At 35.3% G+C, this 20,758-nt stretch overlaps 1 long non-coding RNA gene across 1 annotated transcript in view; it reads left to right on the top strand.

Annotated features, from left to right (window-relative positions):
• LOC137214546 (uncharacterized) overlaps positions 1-20,758 on the top strand; it is a 143,254-nt gene that overhangs the window by 49,554 nt on the left and 72,942 nt on the right. The window contains exon 2 of the long non-coding RNA XR_010938937.1: positions 1,561-1,769. This is a non-coding gene — a long non-coding RNA (uncharacterized lncRNA). The remainder of the gene's footprint in view (positions 1-1,560; positions 1,770-20,758) is intronic.

Below are 20,758 nucleotides of genomic sequence, written 5' to 3'. Positions count from 1 at the left end.
TCTGAGTTATACAATCAAATATGGAAGAAATTAAAATAAACTTAAAAAATCAGTCCAGGAGCAAGAAAGAATTTTAATAAAAATTCAAAATACAAATCCTAAACAAGTTTTTTGAAGCTGTGATGCTTTACATGATCACAGGAGACTGGAGAGATTAGAGTGAATTGGTTTAAAGTCTTAAAATCTGATAATGGAGGTTTTCTTTAATCTGCATGCAAGACTGTTTAACACTGTTGCAATAACAGTTTAAGTACTATACAGTATGTGTTAATTTCTTTACTAAACGGCATTGTTATTTTGTAAAACATAAATTCTGTAAAACATTCAGAGGCAGTCAAGGTTATGGGTTCTCTCAGGATGTCTTCGTAAAAGAAGGAGTTATAATGGGATAAGGAAGCTTTAATTATAGGCTGGTTCTCACACTCTGAGTACCACCTTTAGATAATCACTCTTTGTGGACTCCACATAGCGGCCTCACCTGTTTTTTAAAAAAAAACTGTTTCAGAATCTGAAGGATCCTGTGGTTTATTGATTCTTGTAACTACACACTTTGCCACTAATGTTCATCATTTGTGTTTCTCCTGACTCCTGCCTCTTGAGGAGAATGAAAGGTGGAAAATGTGACACAATAGTTTCAAATTGGATGACTCAGTTTAAATACCGAATAGGAAAAAAAGTGTCTTAAACCACCACTAGAAACATTTTCCTTTCAAATGGAACTGATCTTGAAACCCAGTTTAATCCAGCAAATAGGTAAAGAATAACTGAAGTGGGTACTTTCAGGACATATTGTGGCATGTCAGAGATCAGTCTTCTACAGAATAACAGAAAAACTTGTAGTTCTTTAGTTTTTTTATGATACTTGCTGATGTTATTCAAATTTAATTTTATCCAGCAGCAATCCTCACTGGCCAAAATATTGCCACTTAGATTAATTCTTTCCTACCCTTTAAGTTAGCCTTTTAATTAAACATTTACAGAAATTTTATTCCTTCAATATAAAATTCTTTTCACATACATGTATCTTTTACAAGCCATCTTCCCCCTCGAGTCAGTGATCTACCACAAGTGCCATCCTCTACAACTAAGACTACCTACAGAATTTATTTCTATTACAATTCTATTCTTTCCATTACTTCATTGGTTTTATGTACTTGGTGGATTTTTAACATTTTTAAGATATACACACCCACACATTCCTCATAGTACCACCCTGAAGTACAAGAGGCAGTATGGCATTTTTGTTAATTAAGAGTGGAAGCAATGAAGTCAGACTGCCTGGGTTGGAATCCAAGCTATGCCATTTAGTGGCTGTGTGGCCTTGGGCGATTTACTGAACCCCTTTGTGTTTCACTTTCCTCATTAGGAAAATAGGAGATAATTATGACCTATTTCATAGTGTTGTGGTAAGGATTAAATACATGAATATTTGAAAAATACAGTATAGCTAATATTTATTAGCACATAAATATTAACTATTATTATTATTATTGTTGTTGTTGTTAAATTTATAAATTTATAAAGGAAGACTGACTTACAGGCATCTTCTTTTCTCCACAGCCAAAGGTCCCTTCTTTGATCAAAATCCTTCAGTGGCCTCCTGTCTCATTTGAAGTCAAAGCCAAAGTACTTACCTTGACTTACTGGGCCCTACTTGATATGACCACACCTCCACCTGCACTCCTCTGACCTCATTTCCTACTAGTCTTCATCTTCTTCACTCTACTCCAGCTTCCAGTGGTCTCTTCATTGTTCCTGGAACGTGTCAGGTACACGCTCACTTTCTGAGCCCTATAACTGCTGCTCCCTCTAGCTGAAATATTCTTTCCTCAGAGTCACAAGTCTCTCTCTCTTTCTTATTTCTGGTATCATTCCTGATCACCCAATATAGAAGAGCAATCTCTCCCTGCCCATGGTACTCTCTATTTCCTTTACCTAGATTTATTTTTCTCTATAACACTTATCACCACCTAGCATAAAGAACATAGATCTGTCTATCGGTGATAACAGAATCTATAGGGCTTTACTAAATATGATTGCTGATTGAAAATTTGTCCTGTTACCTTATTGTGCTGGCTTGGAAAACCATGTCATAGAATAACAAAGTCTTTCAATTTTAAGACGAATCAGGTAGAATCCTCACAGAATCACATTCTATGTAATATATTACATTAAATGGGTCTGATCCTCTCCTATAGGAATTAACAAAGGATTTTTTGTGTATATGTTTAAGACTTATATATTATCAAATTAGTAGCTCTTTGAATAGATCACAAACACATGACACACATACCTGTCCTGGTAGTGAACTTCAACAGAGAGAGCTTTCTATGTGAGGAAGGCTAGAGATAAAAGGGAAAAGAGAACTGGTTTCTACTGGAAGATCCTGAAAATATTACCTCTCACTTTTTAGGAAAAAAAAAAAAAAGCCCCTTTGAGGGTTTTTATAGGCACAGAGACTTGCTTTAAGTCTCTCGTGTGTGTGTGTGTGTGTGTGTGTGTGTGTGTGTGCCCTTTGACTTAGAAAAGGGATCAACTGAAATAAAGAAATGTTTCCTGCTTCTCATCAACAGATGAAAGGACAAAACATTAGACTAGCATCACATCTAGGGAAGAGGGAGGAGAAAGAGAGATTGGAACATAGATAAAGAGAGATGAACAGCAAAAGAGAATAGCTGTCATGTGAGGCTCAGTCTGTGGGCTCCACAGGTACCCAGTGCCTCAAATATAAAGGTTTAAACTGAACATTTATTAGCCAGCTACACAGGTACAAACTGATTAACCTTACATACACTGACTATATCACTTTCTTTCACAGTGGTCTGATAATTTTTACTTTGGGATTCCTATTCTGTATGTGGTTCCTGGGTCCATTAGCAAAATACTATCTGCTTTCATTTTTTTAAAAAATTTGTTTATTTATGGCTCCGTTGGGTCTTTGTTGCTGCGCACGGGCTTTCTCTAGTTGCGGTGAGTGGGGGCTACTCTTCATTGCGTCCCAATTTTTCATTATTATTAACAACATAGCAATGAACATTAATTTTAACTTTCTTTGTGGGCATATATGAGAGTTTTGTAAAGGTACATATGAGCATCTTCAGCTTTTCTAGATGTTGCCAAACTGCTCCTCAAAGTGACTGCACCTATTTATTGCTACCACCTATAGTTTTTGAGGTTATTTCTCCATATCTGTGCTTATAAATATTTGTAATCTTATTTTTTTGTCAATCTGATGAGTATGAAATACTCAATTCAAATGCCCAATATTTGAATCCCATTGCAATGACTAGGGCTAGTTTGGGGGAAACTATTATATTTATCATATTTAGTCTTCCTATTAATGAACATAGTTTCTCTGACCATTTATTCAGCTTTTTAAACTTTTAATAAGGTTTATCATTGACTGTAAAGATTATATACCTCCTTATGTAGATTTATTCCTCTCTATATACTTTATATTTTTTATTGTTGTTGCAAATTTTTAAAATTATATAGATATAGATAGTTTTTGGTATAGTAAATGGAATGCAATAAATTTATCCTACTAACTATATACACTAGAAAAAAAGAAAATTCTCAAATCAGTAATCTAAGCTCAATCTAGAAAGAGAAAATAAAAATAAACCTAAAACAAGCAGAAGGAAGGAAATAATAAAGAGTAGATAGGAAGTCAATAAAATTGAAAACAGATAAACAATAGAGAAAATCAATGAAACAAACTGGTTTTTTAAAACATCAATAAAGTTGACAAACATAGTAATTACCAATATCAGGAATAAAACAGAGAATACCCCTTCGGACCCTTCAAACATCAAAAGGATAATGAACAACTCTACACATATAAATTTGACAACTCAGATTAAATGGACTAATTCCAAAAAATCTTAAGCCACCAAAAATCACTCAGTATGAAAGAGAGAACTTGAATACCCCTGTGAGTATTAAATAAATTGAACTTATAATTTTAAAAACCACCAAAGAAGAAATCCCCAGGCCCAGACAATTTCCCTGAAGAATGCTACCAAATGTTTAAGGAGGAATTAACACCACCTCTACACAATCTATTTCAGAAAACAGAAGAAGAGGGAACATTTTCTAACTCATTTTATGAAGCTAGCATTACCCTGATACCAAAACCAGACAATGACAGTACCAAAAAGAAAAAAGGAAGGAAGGAAGGAAAGAAAGAAAAGAAAGAAGGAGAGAAAGAAAGACAGAGAGGAGGGGGAGGGAACTACAGACCAATATCTCTTATTAACATAGATGCAAAAATGCTTAACAAAAGTTATCAAATACAATTCACAATATACCAAAAGAATTAGAAACCATGACCAAGTGGGATTTATTACAGGGATAGAGACTGGTTAAATATTCAAAATTCAAAGGCTAAATAACATGATCATATCAACTGATGCATCTGACAAAATTTAATACCTATTCACGACAAAATTTCAGAATGACAAAAAGAGAGGGGAATTTAGAGCATCTGTAAAAAAATCCCGACACCTAATATTATACTTAATGGTCACAGATTGAATGTTTTCCTTCTAAGATTGGAAACAAGAGAAGGATGTCTGCTCTCATTGCTCTAATTTAACATGGCTGAAAGTTCTAGCCAGTGCAATAAGGCAAGAAAAGGAAACAAATAGCATATGCATTGGAAAGGAATATCTGACAAAGAATTAGTATCTAGACTATATAAAAAATGCTTGAAGTTCAACAGTGAAAAAAAGCACACAATCCAATTAGAACACAGGCAACAGACATGCAGAAACATTTCCCAAAAGAAGATATACAGATGGCAGATAAACACATGAAAAGATGTTCAGCATCATTAGCTATTAGCCATTAAGGAAATACAAAGTAAAACCACAATAAGACATCACTATGCACCTATCAGAATGCCTAAAATAAAAAATAGCAACACCATCAATTGCTGCTCAGGATGCAGAGAAAATGAATCTCTCATATACTGCTGGTGGGAATGTAAAATGGTAAAGCAATTCTGGAAAATACCCTGGCATTTTCTAAAAGAAAAAAAATAAACTGAACATGCAATTACCATACAACCTAGCAACTGCATTCCAGGGCATTTATCACAGTGAAATGAAGGCTTACTTTCAAACAAAATCGGGTACCTGAGTGTTTAGAACAGTGTGCTGGGTTGAACGATGGCTCCCCAAGAGATATGTTCATGTCCTAATTCCTGGAACCTATGAATGTTACCTTATTTGGAAAAGGGGTTTTTTGAGATATAATGAAGGGACCATTCTGGATTATCTGTGGGCCCTAAATCTAAACACAAGTGTCCTTATAAGAGACACAAAGGGGATAGTTGACAGATAGGAGAGAGGAAGTCGATATGAAGACAGAGGCAGGAACTGGAGTGATAGAGCTACAAGAAAGCCAGATAAACTGTTAAGAGGCAAAGAATGGATTCTCCCCCAGGACTCTCAAAGGGAGTAGGGTCCTGCCAGATTTTGGACTCTGGGCCTCAGAGAAATATGAGAGAATAAATTTCCAGTGTTTTAAGCCCAAGTTTGTGGTAATTTGTTATGGTAGCCACAGGAAACTAATACAAGCAGCTTTATTCAGAAACAGCTCAAAACAAAACAACCCTGATGTTCTTCAAAGGAACATTAAACATTAAACTGTGGAACATCCACACTGCTGAATACCACTCAGCAATAAAAGGGAAAGAACAACTGATACATGCAAAAAAACCTGGATGAATCTGCAAAGAATAATGCTGAGTAAAGAAAAAGCCAGTCCTAAAAGATTATATACTGTGTATTCCATTTATATAACATTCTTTTTTTTTTTTTTTTTTTTTTGCGATACGCGGGCCTCTCACTGTTGTGGCCTCTCCCGTTGCGGAGCACAGGCTCCGGACGCGCAGGCTCAGCGGCCATGGCTCATGGGCCCAGCCACTCCACGGCATGTGGGATCTTCCCGGACCGGGGTACGAACCCATGTCCCCTGCATCGGCAAGCAGACTCTCAACCACTGCGCCACCAGGGAAGCCCCATAAAATATTCTTGATGTGACAAAATTAGAGAAATGGAGAACAGATTAGTAGTTGCCAGGGGATAAGGAAAGCTGGAGACGGGAGGGACGTTTAGCTATAAAAAGCAGCATGAGAAATGCTTGCAGTCATGGAAATGTTTTGTATCTTGACTGTATCAATGTCAACATCCTGGTTGTGATATAGTACTGTAGTTTTGCAAGATATGACCATTGAGGGGAACTGAATAAAGGGTATATGGGATCCCTTTATATTATTTCTTGCAACTGCATATGAATCTACAATTATCTCAAAATTAAAAATTTAATTTAAAAAAGTGATCTGCTTCATGGGGGCAGGGCAGGGGGTAGAAAGAAGAAAACAAACAAACAAACAAAAAAAAACCAACCAAACAAAAAAACCCAAGAAGCATCATCTTAAAGATGTCAATGTAGCCCCAAATAAAATTCAGTCTATTTAAAGCTGTAGTTTCCCTTTTGACAAAGAAGTGTTTTATCATATTTCTTATAAGTGAAATAAGAAATGGTGTTAAAAGTAATATCATTTTCCTTTTTATTCTTCTCTTTCTGCAATATTAAGAAAGCAAATCATCAGTATGCTGTTATAAAATTTCCCCTCTGCAAACTGCTTCAGACTCAGTTCTGTAACTGACACTTGGGTCGTTCTCTCTTTTCTCTCAGAAATTCTGTTTTTAACTTTTATTTCATATTAAATTAGAAGAATGCTTCACCATCTTTTATTTCTGTTTTTTCACTCCAAAGTGCAGGTTATTTTAAATACCATAACCCAATTCCCATCCAGTTTACACTTACTGCTTTATTTGCCCTTACTTAATCAATGACTAAGTGTCTATCTGCAGTCTATTTAACCTCACTAGTTTTCAGTTTCCATGACACCACTAATTCCCAAATTACTTGTTTCCAATGTTAACTTCATATTAGGACTCCAAGTACCTTTAAATGCCCTAATGCTTTCAGTATTTTTCTTCTGTCATTTGCATTTTCTTTAACATAAAGGCAGACCACCAACCTCAAATCAGGGTCACAATCTGTACCTTTACAATGTGTCATGAGAATGTGAACACCTTAGGACAAAGGCCAGATGCCACATTCTTCCATTTTTGTTAAAGGTTCTGACACTTGGTAGTAAAAGCTCTTTCAGGACTTCCAAAGTCACAGGTTCTGCTAATTCTTCCTTCACAATTCTCTCAACTGTTTTTTCAATTGACAAGGCCATCATGTCTAGCCTAATGCAACAGCTTCTTATCAGATCTCCCTACACCCAGAATCTTTTCACTTTAAAATAGATTGCAGACTATGGTCAGACACATGTTTGGCTTATTTTTAATTTTTTGCATCTCACATTGCTATTTGAAGGCATTCAATTGCTTTCCATTTGCTAAGAACAATGTTTTCAAAGGGTACATAATATTTTGTGAAACTTCTTTTCCTAGTCATGTGTTTTGAGTCACAATGTAAATGTATCCTGTGAATCATGGTTAAAAACAAAAAATTGAAAAACAATGTCTTAAAGAATAAGGTCTAAATTTCTACACCAGACATTCAAGACTTATCACAATCTTATCCCTAACTACTTGTTATATCCTTACTGTTCACTTCTTCCTTCACAAATCCATTAATCCTCTCAAATTAATCTAATTGTCCTACCTTAAAACACACCCCATGCTTTGCCAACTGTCTTTGCAGATATGCCATAGGGATTTCACTAAATATACAATAAAGGGAAAAGGACAAAATAGAACCTTAAAAACAAATCTATCAGAATTTTACCAATATCAAATGCCTCCATCTCCATGAAATTTTCTTTTATCACGCTAACAGAGAAGCATTGCTATTTTATCTAAAACCGTACAATACCTGTTCTTTTGACTATTCTTATGGTGATTATGTAATGCCTTTTAAGATAATAGTTCGTTATCATCTTATAGCCCTTCTTGTAATATAAGGACATTAAAATTGGTATCGTACCTTATATACCTTTCTTTAATACAACATTTAATGCTTCCAAAAAAGTTACGAGAAATTTAACTAGCACCCAGCTGAAGGAATAAAACGTTAAAGATAAAACTGAAGTACCTGTGCAGTCCTCTCGACTGCTTCCCCTCCCGACTCCTTCCCCTAGTAGAGGTAATGGTTAACGTAAATTCTTACACATGTTTTCCTACTTTTATTACATATACCACTATCTCTGCATTTTAAAACTTTATATTAATGACACCCCAATGTACACATTATATTTTGGCTTACTGTGCTCTACATTGCTTACCATATTTGCTCATGTTGCTGTAAATGGCTCTAGTTCATTTATTAACTGGGTATATAATACACTTTTACATTAACTGATCACAGGACATTTATTTATTCTCTTTTTGAGGGATAGTTTGTTGCAACTATTCACTCTTAGAGTGATGTAACAAATATTCTTGTACATGTCTCCCCACGTATACATGAGAGTTTCCTTAAGGTACTATCTAGAAGTGGATTTGCTCTACCATAGAGTATGATCATTTTTGCCCTTTTGACATGGTATCAAAATCACTTCCCAGTGTCTGGATTGTATTTTCACTGTTTATCATATCTTCTAGTGAACAAAAAATTTAATTTCTTAAAAAGTTATGGATATATTAATTTCTTATAGAATTACAGTTCTATTTATATTTTCTAATGGCTCTTGAGTCAATTTTTTAAAATTTTTATTTTTCTAAAATGGGAAACTGTCCATTTCAGCTACATTTTCAAATTTATTGGCCTGAAGTAATTTATGCCCACTAGGGGAAGTTTTTCTGTGCTTAACCTACAATTACATGCACATAACTATTATAGGCCACTCTTGGCATAAATTCTTTTAGCAGAATACATGTCAGGATATACAGCATACCGGCAGGGCAATATCATGCATTTTTCTTGAGTAGGAGAAGTCATCACAACAGGCCACTAAGCCAAAAAGGAGCTAATCTCAGAACTGAGGGAACAAAATCATATTGGGGGCTTTATGGAAGAGTGGCTGGAAGAAGTTGCTACTGCACGTAGCCCGGCTTTAGGAAGACCAGTATAAACTCCATGAAGCCAGACATTTTTGACTGCTTTTTACTACTGAAATCCATGGACCTAGATTAGTACCTGGTTCAAAATTTTCAGAAGGACTGGAGAAGAGCAGAGATGAGAATGACTCAGAATTATAGCAGCTTGGAAATCCTGAACAGAAGCCAGTCTGACAAGGTAGAAAGGACCTGATTTCATGTCCAATACAAGAGGATCTCATAACTTGGAGAGGCTACCACATGTACAATGCTCTAATCACCAATACATCTCTGACGATAAATACGGATACCAGGTAAATCCTAGGAGAAAAACACCAAGACACATATTAATCAAACTATCAAAAATTAAATACAAAGAAAAAATATTAAAAGCAGCAAGGGAAAAGCAACAAATAACATTCAAGGGAATCCCCATAATGTTAACAGCTGATCTTTCAATAGAAACTCTGCAAGCTGAAAGGGAGTGGCAGGAAATATTTAAAGTAATGAAAGGGAAAAACCTACAACCAAGATTACCCAATAAGGATCTCATTCAGATTCGATGGAGAAATTAAAACATTTACAGACAAGCAAAAGCTAAGAGAATTCAGCACCACCAAACCAGCTTTACAACAAATGTTAAAGGAACTTCTTCTCTAGGCAGGAAACACAAGTGAAGGAAAAGACCTACAATAACAAACCCAAAACAATTAAGAAAATGGGAATAGGAACATATATATCAATAATTACCTTAAATGTAAATGGATGAAATGCTCCAACCAGAAGACATAGACTGGCTGAATGGATACAAAAACAAGACCCTTATATATGCTGTGTACAAGAGACCCACTTCAGACCTAGGGACACATACAGATTGAAAGTGAGGGGATGGAAAAAGATATTCCATGGAAATGGAAATCAAAAGAAAGCTGGAGTAGCAATTCTCATATCAGACAAAATAGACTTTAAAATAAAGACTATTACAAGAGACAAAGAAGGACAACACATAATGATCAAGGGATCAATCCAAGAAGAAGATATAACAATTGTAAATATTTATGCACCAAACATAGGAGCACCTCAATACATGAGGCAAATGTTAACAGCTATAAAAAGGGAAATCAACAGTAACACAATCACAGTAGGGGACTTTAACACCCCACTTTCACCAGTGGACAGATCATCCAAAATGAAAATAAGGAAACACAACTTTAAATGGCACATTAAACAAGATGGACTTAACTGATATTTATAGGACATTCCATCCAAAAACAACAGAATACACTCTCTCCTCAAGTGCTCATGGAACATTCTCCAGGATAGACCATATCTTGGGTCACAAATCAAGCCTTGGTAAATTTAAGAAAATTGAAATCATATCAAGTATCTTTTCCGACCACAGTGCTATGAGACTAGATATGAATTACAGGAAAATAACTGTAAACAATACAAAAATATGGACGCTAAACAATACAGTACCAAATAACAAAGAGATCACTGAAAAAATCAAAGAGGAAATCAAAAAATACCTAGAAACAAATGACAATGAAAACACAATGACCCAAAACCTATGGGATGAAGCAAAAGCAGTTCTAAGAGGGAAGTTTACAGCAATACAATCCTACCTCAAGAAACAAGAAAAATCTCAAATAAAAAACCTAACCTTACACCTAAAGCAATTAGAGAAAGAAGAAGAACAACAACAACAAAAAAAAGCCAAAGTTAGCAGAAGGAAAGAAATCATAAAGATCAGACCAGAAATAAATGAAAAAGAAATGAAGGACCCAACAGCAAACATCAATAAAACTGAAAGCTGGTTCTTTGAGAAGATAAACAAAACTGGAAAACCATTAGCCAGACGCATGAAGAAAAAATGGGAAAAGACTCAAATCAACAGAATTAGAAATGAAAACAGAGAAGTAACAACTAACACTGCAGAAATATGAAGGATCATGAGAGATTACTACAAGCAACTGGCAATTGTCTATGCCAATAAAATGGACAACCTGGAAGAAATGGACAAATTCTTAGAAAAGCACAACCTTCAAGACTGAACCAGGAAGAAATAGAAAATATAAACAGACCAATCACAAGCACTGAAATTGAAACTGTGATTAAAAATCTTCCAATAAACAGAAGCCCAGGACCATATGGCTTCACGGGTGAATTCTATCACACATTTACAGAAGAGCTAACACCTATCCATCTCAAAGTCTTCCAAAATATATCAGAGAGGGAGGAACACTCCCAAACTCATAATACGAGGCCACCATCACCCTGATACCAAAACCAGACAAAGATGTCACAAAGACAGAAAACTACAGGCCAATATTACTGATGAACATAGATGCAAAATCCTCAATAAAATACTAGCCAACAGAATCCAACAGCACATTAAAAGGATCATACACCACGATCAAGTGGGGTTTATCCCATGAATGCAAGGATCCTTCAATATACACAAATCAATTAATGGGATACACCATATGAACAAATAGAAGGATAAAAACCATATGATCATCTCAATAGATGAAGAAAAGGCTTTTGACAAAATTCAACACCAATTTATGATAAAAACCCACCAGAAAGTAGGCATAGAGGGAACTTACCTCAACATAGTAAAGAACATATATGACAAACCCACAGCCAACATCGTTCTCAATGGTGAAAAACTGAAACCATTTCCACTAAGATCAGGAACAAGACAAGGTTGCCATTCTCACCACTATTATTCAACATAGTTTTGGAAGTTTTAGCCACAGCAATCAGAGAAAAAAAAGAAATAAAAGGAATCCAAATCGGAAAAGAAGAAGTAACACTGTCACTGTTTGAGATGCCATGATATTAAACATAGAGAATCCTAAAGATGCTACCAGAAAACTAGTAGAGCTAATCAGTGAATTTGGTAGTGTAGCAGGATACAAAATTAATGCAGAGATCTCTTGCATTCCTATACACTAATGATGAAAAATCTGAAAGAGAAATTAAGGAAACACTCCCATTTACCATTGCAACAAAAAGAATAAAATACCTAGGAATAAACCTACCTAAGGAGACAAAGGACCTGTATGCAGAAAACTATAAGACACTGATGAAAGAAATTAAAGATGAATCAAACAGATGGAGAGATATACCAGGTTCTTGGATTGGAAGAATCAACATTGTGAAAATGACTATACTACCCAATGCAATCTACAGATACAATGCAATCCCTATCAAACCACCAATGTCATTTTTCACAGAACTAGAACAAAAAATTTCACAATTTGTGTGGAAACACAGAGGATCCCGAATAGCCAAAGGAATCTTGGGAAAGAAAAACGGAGCTGGAGGAATCAGACTCCCTGACTTGAGACTATACTACAAAGCTACAGGAATCAAGACAGTATGGTACTGGCACAAAAACAGAAATAGACATCAATGGAACAGGATAGAAAGACCAGAGATAAACCCATGTACATCTGGTCACCTTATCTTTGATAAAGGAGGCAAGAATATACAATGGAGAAAAGACAGCCTCTTCAATAAGTGGTGCTGGGAAAACTGGACAGCTACATGTAAAAGAATGAAATTAGAACACTCCCTAACACCATACACAAAAATAAACTCAAAATGGATTAAAGATCTAAATGTAAGGCCAGACACTATCAAACTCTTAGAGGAAAACATAGGCAGAACACTCTCTGACATAAATCCCAGCAAGATCCTTTTTGACCCACCTCCTAGAGAAATGGAAATAAAAACAAAAATAAACAAATGGGACCCAGTGAAACTTAAAAGTTTTTGCACAGCAAAGGAAACCATAAACAAGAGGAAAAGACAACCCTCAGAATGGGACAGAATATTTGCAAATGAAGCAATTGACAAAGGATTAATCTCCAAAATTTACAAGCAGCTTAGGCAGCTCAATATATAAAAAAAAGAAACAACCCAGTCAAAAAATGGGCAGAAGACCTGAATACACGTTCTCCAAAGAAGATATACAGATTGCCAACAAACGTATGACAGGATGCCCAACATCATTAATCATTAGAGAAATGCAAATCAAAACTACAATGAGATATCATCTCACACCAGTCAGAATGGCCATCATCAAAAAATCTACAAATAGTAAATGCTGGAGAGGGTGTAGAAAAAAGGGAACCGTCTTGCACTGTTGGTGGGAATGTAAATTGATACAGCCACTATGGAGAACAGTATGGAGGTTCCTTACAAAACTACAAATAGAACTACCATATGACCCAGTAATCCCACTATTGGGCATATACCCTGAGAAAACCATAATTCAAAAAGAGTCATGTACCACAATGTTCACTGCAGCTCTATTTACCATAGCCAGGACATGGAAGCCACCGAAGTGTCCATTGACAGATGAATGGATAAAGAAGATGTGGCACATATATACAATGCAGTATCACTCAGCCATAAAAAGAAACGAAATTGAGTTATTTGTAGTGAGGTGGATGGACCTAGAGTCTGTCATACTGAGTGAAGTAAGTCAGAAAGAGAAAAACAAATACCGTATGCTAACACATATATACGGAATCTAAAAAAAAGGCCATGAAGAACCTAGGGGCAAGACGGGAATAAAGACGCAGACCTACTAGGGAATGGACTTGAGGACACGGGGAGGGGGAAGGGTAAGCTGGGACAAAGTGAGAGAGTGGCATGGACATATATACATTACAAATGTAAAATAGATAACTAGTGGGAAGAAGCCACATAGCACAGGGAGATAAGCTCCATTCTTTGTGACCACCTAGAGGGGTGGGATAGGGAGGGTAGGGAGACGCAAGAGGGAGGAGATATGAGGATATATGTATATGTATAACTGATTCTCTTTGTTATAAAGCAGAAACTAACACACCATTGTAAAGGAATATACTCTAATAAAGATGTTAAAAAATAAAAAAGACCTAAATGTAAGGTCAGACACTATAAAACTCTTAGAGGAAAACATAGGCAGAATACTCCATGACATAAATCCCAGAAAGATCCTTTTTGACCCACCTCCTAGAGAAATGGAAATAGAAACAAAAATAAATAAATGGGACCTAATGAAACATAAAAGCTTTTGCACAGCAAAGGAAACCAGAAACAAGACCAAAAGACAACACTCAGAATGGGAGAAAATATTTGCAAATGAAGCAACTGACAAAGGATTAATCTCCAAAATATACAAGTAGCTCATGCAGCTCAATATCAAAAAAAACCAACAACCCAATCCAAAAATGGGCAGAAGACCTAAATAGACATTTCTCCAAAGAAAATATATATATTGCCAGCAAACACATAAAAGGATGCTCAACATCACTAATCATTAGAGAAATGCAAATCAAAACTACAATGACGTATCATCTCACACTGGTCAGAATGGCCATCATCAAAAAATCTACAAACAATAAATGCTGGAGAGGGTATGGAGAAAAGGGTACCTTCTTGCACTGTTGGTGAGAATGTAAATTGATACAGCCACTATGGAGAACAGTATGGAGGTTCCTTAAAAAACTGAAAATAGAACTATTATACGACCCAGTAATCCCACTTTTGGGCATATATCCTGAGAAAACCATAATGCAAAAAGAGTCATGTACCACAACGTTCATTGCAGCACTATTTACAATAGCCAGGATATGGAAGCAACCTAAGTGTCCATCGACAGATAAATGGATAAAGAAGTTATGGCACATATATACAATGGAATATCACTCAGCCATAAAAAGAAACAAAACTGAGTTATTTGTAGTCAGGTGGATGGACCTAGAGTCTGTCATTCAGAGTAAAGTAAGTCAGAAAGAGAAAAACAAATACCATATGCTAACACATATATATGGAATCTAAAAAAAAAATGGTTCTGAAGAACCTAGGGGCAGGACAGGAATAAAGACGCAGACCTACTAGAGAATGGACTTGAGGACATGGGGAGGGCGAAGGGTAAGCTGGGACAAAGTGAGTGAGCGGCATTGACATATATACACTACCAAATGTGAAATAGATAGCTAGTGAGAAGCAGCCGCATAGCACAGGGAGATAAGCTCTGTGCCTTGTGACCACCTAGAGGGGTGGGATAGGGAGGGTGGGAGGGAGGGAGACGCAAGAGGGAAGAGATATGGGGACATATGTATATGTATAACTGATTCACTTTGTTATAAAGCAGAAACTAACACACCATTGTAAAGCAATTATACTCCAATAAAGATGTTAAAAAAATGAAAAATCACATTGGGTGGGTAAATGAGTAAGGAGTAACTGATATTTCCTTTAATATAGGGATAACTTAAAGTCACCACACTCAGAGAAGTTTAAAGCTATGATTTCCTACCAGTTATTAATAGCTTGTTTACAGCTCTCCCTGGTCAATGTGATTTACTCATCAAGTGTCATTTTTAATATAAGCAATGATGCCTGGTATAAACATAGCTCACATTCCAAAAGTCAGCTGTGGTGATTATTTGTAACTCCAAGGGAACAGAGCTAGGTAATCCTTGATCCTCAAATGTATTCCCTTATGTTTTTAAATATGAATGTACCTTTAGCTATGACTCCCTTTTCACTCCTAATTATTTAAATTTTATTAAATTTTCACTCCTAATTATTATTTATAAAAGCTTTCTGCTTTTCTTGATCAGTTTTGCTTCATGTTTCTCTATTATATTATTCTTTTCAAAGAAAAATCTTTTAATTCTATCTATATTCTAATTCCTCAACTTCTGTTCTTTATTTCCTTCCTTTTACTTTCTCAGTTTACTCTTTCTCAAGTTAAATATTCAGCTATAACTTTTCCTCTAAGTACCTACTTAGCTTCATCTCACAAGCTCTGAAATACTATATTTTTTATTATTGTGCCATATTAAGTAATTTCAATCTTCTGTTGCAATTTTTATTTCTGACTCATGAATTTAGAACTGTGGTTTTAAATTTCCAAGGCTAAGGGATGTTTGAGATTATCTTGTTGGTTTTGATTTCTAATAATGTTGGTTAAAGAATACAGTTAGTGTGATACTGATTTTTTTAAAGCTTTTTTTTAAGACTTGCTTTGTACCCTAATGTGTTGTAAGTTCTTACAAATATCACACATTTATTTGAAAACAATATTCATTAACTATTGTAATCACTGTGTTAGTCTATCCATTAGATCACACTGTTAATTGTTTTGTTCAAATCTTTTCTAGCCTTACTAATAATTTGTATGCTTGAGCAACTATAGAAAAGGGTATTAAATCTCCCATTATGACTGCAGATTTGTCATTTTATTCTTGTAATTCTGTCAATTTTTGCTGTATATAGTTAATAGGTGCATACAAGTTTTTCTTATATATTTTCTTTGGAGTTTTTCATTTTATAATTTGTAGTAGGCTCTTTTTCTCTAATAAAGCCTCTGCCTTAAAGAACACTGGATCTGATATCTATATATTATATTAGCTTTCTTCTTGTTAGTGTTTGCCTCATACATTTCTTTTATTCTTCACTTCTAATCTCTGTGTCCTAATGTGTCAAGTATTCCTCTCATAAGTAAAATGTAGATAAATTTTTAAAAATCTGACATTGTCTTTTAATCTGATAAGATTAGTACATTTCTGAAAACTAATATTTGAGTATATTTCTATCATCTTATTTTGTACTTAATATTTTTACTTTGCTCTTCCTTAGAACTTCCTTGTTTTTTTCTGCCTTCTGTTGACAAAGTTTTTTTTTTTTTTTTTTTGCGGTATGCTGGCCTCTGCTGTGGCCCCTCCCGTTGTGGAGCACAGGCTCCGGACTCGCAGGCCCAGCGGCCATGGCCCACGGGCCCAGCCGCTCCGCGGCACGTGGTATCCCCCTGGACCGGGGCACGAACCCGTGTCCCCTGCACTGGCAGGCGGACCCTCAACCACTGCGCCACCAGGGAAGCCTCGACAAAGTTTTTTTTAATTTTAAAAATTATATTAAATAATGAGGGAATAAAAAGAATACCTATAAAACATGTGAAAAATATGTCTAGCTCTTGATTTTAATGAGTGGCTAATTACAGTAACTAATTTATTAATGTAAGATGAATCTTGCTAAAACTGAGAGATACATTTAAACACTTCAAAGAAGGCTGGTGAATTTGTCTATTTCTCCTACAGTTCTGTCAATTGTTGCTATATTTATTTTTAACCTCTCTTATCATATGCATTTAGAAATGTTGTATCCTTCTAGTAGTGAAACTTTTATACTTATATAGTAACATTTCCTTACCTCTAATACAGTTTTTCCCTTAGTCTATGTGAAATTTATATAGTTTTTCAAACTTAAAAAATATATGTGTGTATATATATACACACACACACACACACACACACACACACACACACATATATATATATATGCCATTATCTTTCTTTTAGTAATTCCACACACATTTCTGCACACATACCTACATTATCACAGCCCAAGCTTAATAAAGATCTAAATATCCAATCCTTCCTTCTAAAGATTAGAGGAAACTTAACTTTTAATTCCAACTACTTTGTTCCCTTCTTTTTTCCTTTCAGGTCCCAGCCTTAAGATATTTACTTGGACAGTTCTTGGAATTTCCTTCACTTTCTTACCAACTCATGGATAGAATTAAGTAAAAAAAAATTTTATTCAGCATTTTTAATTGTTTTTAGTGGGAAGTTGCTGTTAGTACTTAGCTAACCACACTGCCAGAAATAAAATTCATCTCCTAAATTTTCTTTACTCTGCCCTATTCCCTTTCTTTATACTGGTTTAGAAATCACACATTAATTAGTTTTATATTTTTAATGGATATACCTAAGCTTTTACTATAGAAAACTGACTTAAAATCTAAAATCAATCAGTATATCTTCCTCTCAAATAATACAAGGAAGTTAAGACTCTTAAGGGAAAATCTTCTCCCTTCTTACATGATATTATTTTTCCTTGTTCCAGTTCCACTTTTATATTTCCTTTTTAGAGAAATTTTTATTTTGAAATAATTACAGACTCAAAAGAAGTTGTAGAGATAATACAGGGAGGTCCATGTACACTTTATCCAATATCCTCCAATGGTTACATCTTAAATAACTGTGGCAAATAGCAAAAACAGGATATTTACATTGGTAAAACATCTGTATATAGTTTTGTGTCACTTTATCACATATGTAGATTCATGTAACCATGACTGCAATCAAGATACAGAATGTTCCATCATCACAAAGTTCTCTCTCATGCTACTTTTCTATAGTCACCTCAGTCCTCTCTGCCCACCCTTCACCCATCATCCTTAACCCCTGGCAACCATGAACATGCTCTCCTTCACTACAATTTTGTCACTTTCAAGATATTGTATAAGTGGAATCACACTTTATATGGTCTTCTGAGATTGGCTTTTTTCACTCAGAATAATGCCATTCTTCCCTCAAGGATCATTCTCCTATCACATGAAGTATTCTTTACTAATTCTTTCAGAGAGTCTATAAGTATATAAACTCTTTCACTAATTGTTTGTTTTGAAAATTTATTTATTATGCTCTCATTCTTAAATAATAGCTTAGGTGAGATTATGTATCAATCATGGTCAGCCAGGAAAAGCGAAACTATTGCAGATAATTAAAGTTAAAAAGTCTACATTACATGGGCTTCCCTGGTGGTTCAGTGGTTAAGAACCTGCCTGCCAACGCAGGGGACACAGGTTCGAGCCCTGGTCCTGGAAGATCCTACATGCCACAGAGCAACTAAGCCCATGTGCCACAACAACTAAGCCTGCGCTCTAGAGCCCGCGAGCCACAAATACTGAGTCCATGTGCCACAACTACTGAGGCCCGCGCACCTAGAGCCTGTGCTCTGCAACAAGAGAAGCCACCTTAATGAGAGGCCTGTGCATCACAATGCAGAGTAGCCCCCGTTCGCTGCAACTGAAAAGAAAGCCTGCACGCCGCAACAAAGACCCAACGCAGCCAAAAATAACTAACTAAATAAATAAATTTAAAATAAAAAGCCTTTATTACAGAAATTTAGGTGTTTGCAAAACTGTTAGGAAAACTCTCAATAACTTCATCATCAGATATTGTCTCTCTTTCATTCTTCCATGGTCTCAATCTGCAATTCCTATTATATGTATGTTGGATCTTCTCATTTTATTTGCCGTGTCTATGAAACTCCACTTCAATTTTTCTAACTCTACTGCCTTTAGGGTAATTTTCTCAGATCTATCTTCTGGTTGTCAATTCTCTCTTCAACGGCCAATTATTTTTTACCTTTAGATATTCTACTTTAATGTTTTGGGATTTTGTTGAAAATATTTTATACTTTTCTATATATATTCTCCATACAATTATCTGAAGTTAATAGAGGCTAATCCTAGTGTATAATTGGGTCTACTGACTCTTATTCATATTGGCTGCATCCTTGCATATTTTGTAACTTTTGTAAAGTGAAACCATGTTGAGCAGTTCATTTTCTGAGGAAATACAGTGTAGCCTGGGTTGAGGGTGCTTCATTCTAGAATAGCTTTTATCTTAGTTTCTTGTAAGGCACCTAGGGAATATTTATGTTCAATTAATATTTTTATATTGATTTCTCAACATACGGAATGTAAGGAGTGTAAGTTTAGACCTCAAACCTAAAAAATGTTATGCCTATTGGTTAGAAATTCTCAGGGAAGCTTTTTTATTCACTTAGACATACAGTCCAGGTTCAGAAAAAATCTACCTTGTGGTCTGCCTATGCTGGAGAGACTTTTTTTTAAAAAAAAATTCTGTTCTTTGAACAAATTCCTAGGGTTCCCAATCTTGACTGGCTATTAAACCTATATGTTTGGGCCAGGACATTCCCCCACCCCCATCCCATTCCCAGGATAGCCCATGTTACTACTCATACTTGCCACTCTATTTTTTAAACCCTCTCCATTTTTAGGTCTTGAGGATTTTTCTTTCTGACAAGCACAGCTATGGACTCAAAGGGATATTTGTTGCATTTTAGCTACCACTTCTGGATGTTGAGTAGTGGGAGAATTTTCAACTTAATAGTAGATTCCCTGTCCAGGAATTCTCTTATAAATTTTTTTATTCTTCACTTAGCCCCTAGCATCGTGGCTGGCAGAGAGCAGTGCAAACAAATGTGTCATTGAGAGATATAGTGAATCAATTATTATTCTTTATCAGTATTCCTTTCCTTCATTAATTCTTTTTATCGAACATTTCTCAAATCCCTCATTATAAATTTGTAAATTTATGTTTTATGGACTTCATTTAGTATAATTTTCTCACATTGACTACTATAGTAGTCATGGTAATCCATCCTTAACTTCTTTCTCCTTTCTTTTTGCCTCATGTAGAACTGCCAGTTATCTTTTTAACATGAAACTCTTGCCATATCATTTTACTGCCAATGGACTTGCAAATATCTTTTTTTTTTTATTGCTTTTACCATTTTAAACTCTTCTTTCAACAGTTATACTCAACTATACTTTCCATTAAATAAGGCAGTGCCAAATGTGGGGAGCATATGAGTCTTAATTATTTGGTTCTATTATATTCTGCCTTATTCTTGGTATCTCATTAACTTGAGAGAGATTTTACACAGGTTTTGGTTTAGTTTCCAGGAGAAAATATAGAAATTGTTCCATATATGGCTCTTTCATCATATCTCTGCCATGTTCATATGCATTAGGGATATACCGTATATTTCCTAAAACATACATTCTAATTATGTAATAATTTTCTTCA

This window comes from Pseudorca crassidens, chromosome 20 (genome assembly GCF_039906515.1).
Source record: "Pseudorca crassidens isolate mPseCra1 chromosome 20, mPseCra1.hap1, whole genome shotgun sequence".
Classification (NCBI taxonomy): domain Eukaryota; kingdom Metazoa; phylum Chordata; class Mammalia; order Artiodactyla; family Delphinidae; genus Pseudorca; species Pseudorca crassidens.
The sequence above is the reverse complement of the archived record's forward strand: the minus strand, read 5'-3'. Positions and strand labels throughout refer to the sequence as shown.